The 9,857-nt window shown below is 39.3% G+C and overlaps 1 non-coding gene across 1 annotated transcript; it reads right to left on the bottom strand.

The window, feature by feature from the left end:
* Window positions 1-484: 484 nt before the first annotated feature.
* On the bottom strand, window positions 485-588 carry LOC112719090 (small nucleolar RNA R71). The gene has a single exon (XR_003161407.1). It is a non-coding gene; the product is annotated as a small nucleolar RNA R71 (small nucleolar RNA).
* Between the last annotated feature and the right edge of the window lie 9,269 nt (window positions 589-9,857).

The following is a 9,857-nucleotide window of genomic DNA, read 5'->3' as shown; positions in this document are numbered from 1 at the left end:
TTCTTCTCTCTCATATGAGCAGGAACATGAAAAAAGGCATTCTTGTTGAAGCTGATCCTGAACCTGAAAGGGCCTTGAAGAGGAAGCAAAGAGCAGCTAAAGCACAGTCCTGTGAAGAGGACCTAACTAAAATTTTTGAACAGGAAAAGGATATGGCAGCCGAACCCAACAACAACAATGCAAGGAAGGTGCTTGGTGACTTTACTGCACCAAATTCCACTTCCATGTAAGAAGCATCTTAATCCCTGCCATTGGAGCAAACAATTTTGAGTTAAAGCCTCAATTAGTTTCTCTGATGCAACAGAATTGCAATTTTCATGGACTCCCATCAGAAGATCCTTTTCAGTTCTTAACTGAGTTCTTGCAGATCTGTGGTACTGTTAAGACTAATGGAGTTGACTCCCAACCTAGAGATAGCCTGAACTCTTGGGATAAGCTGGTCATGGCTTTCTTAGCCAAGTTCTTTCCTCCTCAAAAGCTGAGCAAGCTTAGAGTGGATATTCAAACCTTCAGACAGAAAGAAGGTGAATCCATCTATGAAGCTTGGGAAAGATACAAGCAACTAACCAAAAAGTGTCCTTCTAACATGCTCTCAGAATGGACCATCCTAGATATATTCTATGATGGTCTGTCTAAATTGTCTAAGATATCACTGGACCATTCTATAGGTGGATCTATTCACCTGAAGAAAATGCCTACAAAAGCTCAGGAACTCATTGAAATGGTTGCAAATAACCAGTTCATGTACACCTCTGAAAGGAATCCTGTGAGTAATGGGACGCCTCAGAGGAAGGGAGTTCTTGAAATTGATGCTTTGAATGCCATATTGGCTCAGAACAAAATGTTGACTCAGTAAGTCAACATGATTTCTCAGAGTCTGAATGGTTTGCAAAATGCATCCAACAGTACTAAAGAAGCATCTTCTGAAGAAGAAGCTTTTGATCCTGAGAACCCTACAATGGCAGAGGTGAATTACATGGGTGAAGCCTATGGAAACACCTATAATTTCTCATGGAGAAATCATCCAAATATCTCATGGAAGGATCAACAAAAGCCTCAACAAGGCTTTAATAATGGTGGAAGAAACAGGTTTAGCAATAGCAAGCCTTTTCCATCATCCTCTCAGCAACAGACAGAGAATTCTGAGCAGCGCTCCTCTAGCTTAGCAAACATAGTCTCCGATATATCTAAGGCCACTCTAAGTTTCATGAATGAAACAAGGTCCTCCATTAGAAATTTGGAGGCACAAGTGGGCCAGCTGAGTAAAAGAGTCACTAAAACTCCTCCTAGAACTCTCCCAAGCAATACAGAAGAGAATACAAAAAGAGAGTGCAAGGCCATAACCTTACGCGGTGTGGCCGAACCTAGAGAGGAGGAGGAGGACGTGAATCCCAGTGAGGAAGACCTCATGGGACGTCCTCTGGACAAAAAGGAGTTCCCATTTGAGGAACCTAAGGAATTTGAGGCTCATCTAGAGACCATATAGATTCCATTGAACCTACTTCTACCATTCATGAGCTCTAATGACTATTCCTCCTCTGAAGAGGATGAAGATATTACTGAAGAGCAAGTTGTTAAGTACCTTGGAGCAATCATGAAGCTGAATGCCAAGTTATTTGGTAATGAGACTTGGGTAGATGAACCCCCCTTGCTCACCAATGAACTGAATGACTTGGTTAGGCAGACATTACCTCAAAAGAAATAGGATCCTGGTAAATTCTTAATTTCCTGTACCATAGGCACCATGACCTTTGAGAAGGCTCCGTGTGACCTGGGGTCAAGCATAAACTTAATGCCACTCTCTGTAATGGAAAAATTGGGAATCTTTGAGGTACATGATGCCAAATTCTCATTAGAGATGGCAGAAAAATCCATGAAAAAGGCTTATGGACAGGTAGAGGACATGCTAGTAAAGGTCAAAGGCATTTACATCCCTGCTGATTTCATAATCCTAGACACTGGGAAGGATGAGGATGAATCCATCATCCTTGAAAGACCCTTCCTAGCCATAGCAAAAGCTGTGATTGATGTGGACAGAAGAGAGTTGATCCTTCAATTGAATGAGGACTACCTTGTGTTTAAAACTCAAGGATCTCCCTCTGTAATCATGGAGCAGAAGCAAGAAAAGCTTTTCTCAATGCAGACTCAAACAAAGCCCCCACAGTCAAACTCTAAGTTTGGTGTTGGGAGGCCACAACCAAACTCTAAATTTGGTGTTGAACCCCCACATTCAAACTCTAAGTTTGGTGTTGGGAGGCCCCAATAATGCTCTGAACATCTTTGAAACTCCATGAGAGCTCATTGTTAAGCTATTGATATTAAAGAAGCGCTTATTAGGAGGCAACCCAATTTTATTTTTCTATGTTATTTTCTTTTTTTTAGGTTGATGATCATGTAGAGTCACAAAAACAACTGCAAAAATTAAAGAAAAATAAAAAATAGCACACCGTGGAGGAGAAACTTACTGGCATTTAAACGCCAGTAAGGGTAGCAGAATAGGCGTTTAACACCCAATCTGGCACCATTTTGGGCGTTAAACGCCAGAAAGAAGCACCAGAATAGCGTTAAACGCCAGAAAGAAGCAACAAACTGGCGTTAAATGCCAGAAACAGGTTGCAGCTTGGCGTTTAACAGCAGGAAATTAATAAAAGCTGGTGTTTAACACCAGAAACAAGCAGCAGTCTGGCATTAAACGTCAGGATTGCACAATAAGGGCATTTTTGCACGCCTAAATGGAGTAGGAATGAGAAGTCCTTGGCCCCTCAGGATCTGTGGACCCCACAGGATCCCCACCAACCTCAACTCATTCTCTTTCTCTCTCACACCTTCTCATACCACTTTCCCCTCCCAAACCCAACCCCAAATACACGAACCTACCTATCCCCCCACTCCTATATAAACCCCTCCACACTCCTTCATTTTCACACATTACATACACTTTTCCCCTACTTGGCCGAACCACTTAACCCCCTCCATCTCCTCCATTTCTTCTTCTTTTCCACCCTTCTTTCTTCCTTTGCTCGAAGACGAGCAAAAATTTTAAGTTTGGTGTGGTAAAAGCATTGCTTTTTGTTTTTCCATAACCATTTATGGCACCTAAGGCTGGAGAAATCTCTAGAAAGAGGAAAGGAAAGGCAAAAGCTTCCAGCACCGAGTCATGGAAGATGGAGAGATTCATCTCAAAGGTCCATCAAGTCCACTTCTATGAAGTTGTGGCCAAGAAAAATGTGATCCCTATGCAATTCAGCTAGAATTGTCATAGAGGAAGACATCCTCATTGAAGAGGACAAGCCCATCACCAAAAAGAGGATGGAGCGAACAGGAGAGCCCACTCATGGACCTCAACAAGAGCATGAGAAATTCCCTCATCAAGAAATCCCTGAGATGTCTCAAAGGATATATTTTCCTCCACACAACTATTGGGAGCAACTAAGGATAGGGGCGCCAAAAGCACTAAAGATGGAGCAACAAAGGCAAGGAAGAGACATTGAGGAGCTCAAGCACTCCATAGGATCTTCAAGAGGAAGAACTAGCCGCCATCACTAAGGTGGACCCGTTCTTTAATTTCCTTGTTCTTATTTTTTTTCTGTTTTTTTTTATTTTTATGCTTTATGTGGTATCTATGTTTGTGTCTTCATTATATGATCATTAGTGTCTAGTGTCTATGCCTTAAAGCTATGAATAATTCCATGAATCCTTCACCTCTCTTAAATAAAAAATGTGCCTAATTACAAAAGAACAAGAAGTACTTGGATTTCAAATTTTATCTTGAAATTAGTTTAATTATTTTGATGTGGTGGCAATACTTTTTTTTCTGAATGAATGCTTGAACAGTGCATATTTTTGATAGTGAAGTTTCTGAATATTAAAATTATTGGCTCTTGAAAGAATGATGAACAAAGAGAAATGTTATTGATAATCTAAAAAATCATGAAATTGATTCTTGAAGCAAGAAAAAGCAACGAAAAAAAAGAGTAGCGAAAAAAAAGTGGTGAAAAAAAAGAAAGAAAAAGAAAAAGCAAGCAGAAAAAGCCAATAGCCCTTTAAACCAAAAGGCAAGGGTAAAAAGGATCCAAGGCTTTGAGCATTAATGGATAGGAGGGCCCAAGGAATAAAATCCAAGCCTAAGCGGCTAAATCAAGCTGTCCCTAACCATGTGCTTGTGTCATGAAGGTCCAAGTGAAAAGCTTGAGAATGACTGGTTAAAGTCGTGATCCAAAGCAAAAAGAGTGTGCTTAAGAACTCTGGACACCTCTAATTGGGGACTTTAGCAAAGCTAAGTCACAATCTGAAAAGGTTCACCCAGTTATGTGTATGTGGCATTTATGTATCCGGTGGTAATACTGGATAACAAAGTGCTTAGGGTCACGGCCAAGACTCATAAAGTAGCTGTGTTTAAGAATCAACGTACTGAACTAGGAGAATCAACAACACTATCTAAAATTTTGAGTTTCTATAGATGCCAATCATTCTAAATTTCAAAGGATAAAGTGAGATGCCAAAACTGTTCAGAAGCAAAAAGCTACTAGCCCCGCTCATCTAATTGGGACTAAGTTTCGTTGATATTGTGAGATTCATTGTATATTCTCTTCTTTTTATTCTATTTTGTTTTCAGTTGCTTGTGGACAAGCAACAATTTAAGTTTGGTGTTGTGATGAGCGGCTAATTTATACGCTTTTTGGCATTGTGTTTAGATAGTTTTTAGTAGGATCTAGCTACTTTTTAGTATATTTTTATTAGTTTTTAAGCAAAATTCACATTTCTGGACTTTACTAAGAGTTTGTGTTTTTTCTTATAGTTTCAGGTATTTTCTGGCTGAAATTGAGGGACCTGAGCAAAAATCTGATTCAGAGGCTGAAAAAGGACTACTGATGCTGTTGGATTCTAATCTCCCTGCACTCGAAATGGAATTTTTGGAGCTACCTAAACCCAAATGGAGCGCTCTCAGTTGAGTTGGAAAGTATACATCCAGAGCTTTTCAGCGATATATAATAGTCCATACTTTGCCATAGTTTAGACAATGCAAACTAGCGTTCAACGCCAGCTTTCTGCGCTATTCTGGCGTTAAACGCCAGAAACAAGTTACAAGCTAGAGTTAAACGCCCAAAACAGGCTGTAAACGGGCGTTTAACTCCAAAAGAAGTCTCTACATGTGAAAGCTTCAATGCTCAGCCCAAGCACACACCAAGTGGGCTCGGAAGTGGATTTCTGCATCATTTACTTGTTTCTGTAACCCTAGTAACTAGTTTAGTATAAATAGAACTTTTTACTATTGTATTAGAGATCTTTGGACGTTTAGTCCTTAGACCAATGTCTTGGTCATTCTGGTTCCCCCTCTGGGGCCGAAGCCAATGAACACCATTATCACTTATGTATTTTTAACGGTGGAGTTTCTACACGCCATAGATTATGGTGTGGGGCTCTGCTATTCCTCGAGTATTAATGCAAAGTACTATTGTTCTTCTATTCAATTCATGCTTATTCTTATTCTAAGATATTCATTCGCACACAAGAATATGATAAATGTGATGATTATGTGACGCTCATCACCATTCTCAACTTATGAACGCATGATTGACAACCACTTCCATTCTACATGAAAATAAGCTTGAATGTATATCTCTTGGGTTTCTAATCAACGATTCACATCGACTCCCCTCTGACAATGGGGCATCTGCATCCGAGATTAGAATCTTCGTGGTATAGGCTAGAATCTATTGGTAGCATTCTTGAGATCCGGAAAGTCTAAACCTTGTATGTGGTATTCCGAGTAGGATTTGGGATGCAATGACTGTTACGAGCTTCAAACTTGCGACTGTAGGGCATGGTGACAGACGCAAAAGGATAGTAAATCCTATTCCTACACGATCAAGAACCAACAGCTGATTAGCCATACGATATCTGTGCATGGTATTTTTCATCCGAGATGAAAAATCCGAGAGTTGATTAGCAGTACAGAAACCGTAGAAGACTATTTTCACTGAGAGGACGGGAAGTAGTCATTGACAATGGTGACACCCAATATACAGCTTTCCATAGAAAGGAGTATGAAGGATTGGATGAAGGCAATAGGAAAGCAGAGATTTAGAAGGAACAACGCATCTCCATATGCTTATCTGAAATTCCCACAATGAATTGCTTAAGTATCTCTATCTTTATTTTATGTTTATTTATATTTTAATTATCAAAACTCCATAACCATTTGAATCCGCCTGACTGAGATTTACAAGGTGACCATAGCTTGCTTCAAGCTGACAATCTCTGTGGGATCGACCCTTACTCACGTAAGGTTTATTACTTGGACGACCCAGTACACTTGCTGGTTAGTTGTGCGAAGTTGTGAAAAAGAGTTGAGATTACAATTGTGCGTACCAAGTTGTTGGCGCCATTGAGATCACAATTTTGTGCACCAGATTGTATTCTTGATTAGCTTAGGTTGAAGGAGTGTGTTACATTTAAGTGTGGGGGAATCCTTTGGGAAACTTTCGTAGTAAAAGAAAATGTTTGATTTGGGCATTCATTGGAAGTTTTGGAAAATGCGAACATTCATGAATGAACTAATTAGACCATATGCAATTTTAATTTGAAAAAAAAAAACAAACTCTTCATCATAAGAAGGGGCGCAAAGGTACCCTAAAGAGTAAACAAATGAATAAAGGAATTGCATATGTGATGTTCTGTGAGAAAAGCATACATGAATGTGTATAACAAGTGTGATGGAAAGTTAGGTTGCATTTTGTGTTTGATTTGGTTGATATAGGTTGAGTGAGAACTTAAACTAATCAAGGATTCGATCATTTTAGTCCACTTGGCCATATCTATCCCACCTTTACCCTAACCCCATTACAACCCCAATAAGTCCTCATGATAATTGCATTTATGTATCACTTGTTTGTTGTTTGTTAGATGAAAAGCAAATCCTTGAAAGCATGATTAGAAGGAGATTTGAGTGATGTGACCCTAAACACTAAGTGATTAGAAAGTATACACACCTAGTGATGGTTCAATTACTCAATTCTATGCTTCCACTTATCTTTGTCATGCATTCTTGCAAGTTACTTAATTTTGATGAGTTGAATCAATTCTCTAGATCTTGTCGCATTGAAATCAATTCCATGCCTAGCCCTATTCTGTCTATACTTGCTTGGGAATCTGATTGTTTGTTTTCACCAAATCAACAGGACATTATAGATAGATAGATATATAGCATATACATACTTGCATGCATATAGATAGTTGCATTTAATAAGTTGACTACCCCTTTGATCATTCTCCTTGTTGGTTTAGCATGGGCACATGCTATTATTTAAGTGTGGGAAAATTGATGAGTCCATATTTTCTGATATATTTTGGCTTGATTTGAATGGATTCTAGCATATGGACTCACACTTAAGCACCCAAATAGCATACTTTTGTGTTCGATCCCTAATTTGATCCTAAATGTGAAAACATGCTTTTTAATGCTTAGATTAGTGATTTTTAATTCCACTTTTATGTCATTCAATGCCGTGATATGGTTTGTGAGTGATTTCAGGCCTTGAAGGCAAGAATCGATGGCCAAAAGTGGAAGAAAGCATGTACAAGGGAGAAAACATGAAAAGACAAGGAAAAGCACACACAGCGAAGTGTGCATGCGCACAAGCAGGAATTTCCATGTGTGCGTGCGCACAAGCACCTGTTCGTACGCACAGGTTAATTTCCATCCGAGTGTGCGGACGCACACGTCTGTGCATCCGCACAGGTCCCTGCACGTGATTGCATTAATGAAACACGTGCTGCGCGAACTTGAAGGCTTTTGGCTCATTTTTGGAAGGCTGAATTGCTGAATTGGAGTGCTATATAAAGGAGACTTCAACACTTAACAAAAAGGAAGGAGAAGAAAACACATTGGAGCACAATTTTACATAGTTTTACATAGTATTAGGAGTAGGAGTAGTGTAGAGTAGAGAGCTCTCCTAGGGTTTATGTAGTTTTCTTGTAGCATTTTATAGCAAGTTGATCTTTGAATTTACTTCTTCAATTGTAAGTACTATCAATTTCCTCTTTAATTAAAGCACTTTCATCTTTATTTCCTTTTGGTTCAAGTTACTTTGTTCATATTGCAATTTTGTGTTTCTTGAAGTTTTGATCAATGAATTTTATGTTTCATGCTTCCTTTATGTTTGATTGCTTGTTTACATTTGGTTTTGTTGATAGTTGGTTATAGTTTTCTAATTTTTCTTGCAATTTTCCATACTTTACTTTTATGCACACAAGGTGTTTGTGAAAATGCCAACCTTAGATTTTGAGTAGATTTTCACACCTTGGCTTGTGGTTTGAGTTTCTAGGATACTAGAGTCATAATGTCCGACATTTAGTGGTAATTCTTGGGTAGTTAGTTGACTCTTGTTTCCATTGACGCTAGCCTTTTATCAACTTGTTTGGTAAGTTGGTTAGGACTTACGGATTAAGGTCAATTATGCTTGTTTGACTTACTCCTCGATGGTTGGGGTTGACTAGGCAAGATTGACTCACGATAATTACCATAGTTGTGGTTATGATAATGATAGGATTCCTTGGATCTTCATTCCCAAGTCAAGGCTTGTTTTATGCATTTTCACTAGTTTTGATCTTGTTTGCTTTTACTTGCATTAATTTCCAATCTCGAGCATTCCTTAGTTCTTTTAATCCTTTGTTCTTTGATTTTGCAAAAACTACCCTTTGCCCTCACAACCGAAAGCATATAACACTTCAATTGCAGTCCTAGGAAGAACGACCCGAGGTTGAATTACTCTTAGTTTATTTTGTGTTGACTTTATTATTTGATTGTGAGAATTTATTGTTGGTTTGGACTATGCTACTAACGAATTGATTCTTGTTTTTGATTGATTCTAAACCGACGATAATTCTCACATCAAGTTTTTGGCGCCGTTGCCGGGGAATTACAATGGTGTTGTTTTGGCTATTATAGATATGTTTTGGCTATTGTATTGACTTTATTTTGATTGCTTGTTTTTGCTAAGTCTTAGGAGTTTATTTTATTTGTTCTTATTACCTTTGGTTTTTATTTTCTTTTTATACTATGAATTCTCACCCATTGCATTGTGAGTTTTGTTGCTATTGTGCTATAGGAATTGGGAGTTTTGAAAGCTTGTTACCTAGATGAAATGAAAGGAATTCACAACAAGATTTGGGTGCACAAGCTTTGGAGTCTCAAAAGCCTAGAAGAATACAAGCTTGGGTGGGATTTCAAGGAGGTTTGATGAGAGCTCTCAAAAAGTCCAACTTAGGACTATAAACCAAAGTGCTAGGTGGGAGACGCCCCACCATGGTAGCATCTTTCTTACCTTTCTCTTAGTTTATAGTCTTGGTTTATTGCATTTTTGTTTGCCTTGGTTAGCTTATGATTAGTTTAATTTTGAGTTTAGTAGGTTAATTTGCATATGGATCATGATTTTGTGAACTTTTGAATGTTTTGGGGTTGAATTTTGGATGAGCTAAGGCTTGGCACCTCAAATTTTAAAGAAATTTTTTTGGAAAACAGGGCATCTGTTCGTGCGCACACACGCAACTTCTATTTTCTGTGTCCTGTGCGTACGCACTGACCTTTGCGTACGCACACTCGTATACATGCCCTCTGTTTGGAGCGCTCGCACCCCTTGTGTGCGCGCATCCCTATGTTCTTGCACTTTGTGCATGCACACGCGGTTGTGCGTACGCACGCAACCTTCTTTTCGCGCTCTTTGTGTGGCCGCACAGGCTTGTGCGTCCGCACGCCAACCTGCATCCCTTCTGGTGGGAGCGTTGGCACAGCCTGTGCGCATGAACCCATACCACCTTTTGCTTCTGTGCGCGTGCACGGACCTGTGTGCGCACGC

Source organism: Arachis hypogaea, chromosome 10, assembly GCF_003086295.3.
Source record: "Arachis hypogaea cultivar Tifrunner chromosome 10, arahy.Tifrunner.gnm2.J5K5, whole genome shotgun sequence".
In the NCBI taxonomy this organism is placed as follows: domain Eukaryota; kingdom Viridiplantae; phylum Streptophyta; class Magnoliopsida; order Fabales; family Fabaceae; genus Arachis; species Arachis hypogaea.
The sequence above is the reverse complement of the archived record's forward strand: the minus strand, read 5'-3'. Positions and strand labels throughout refer to the sequence as shown.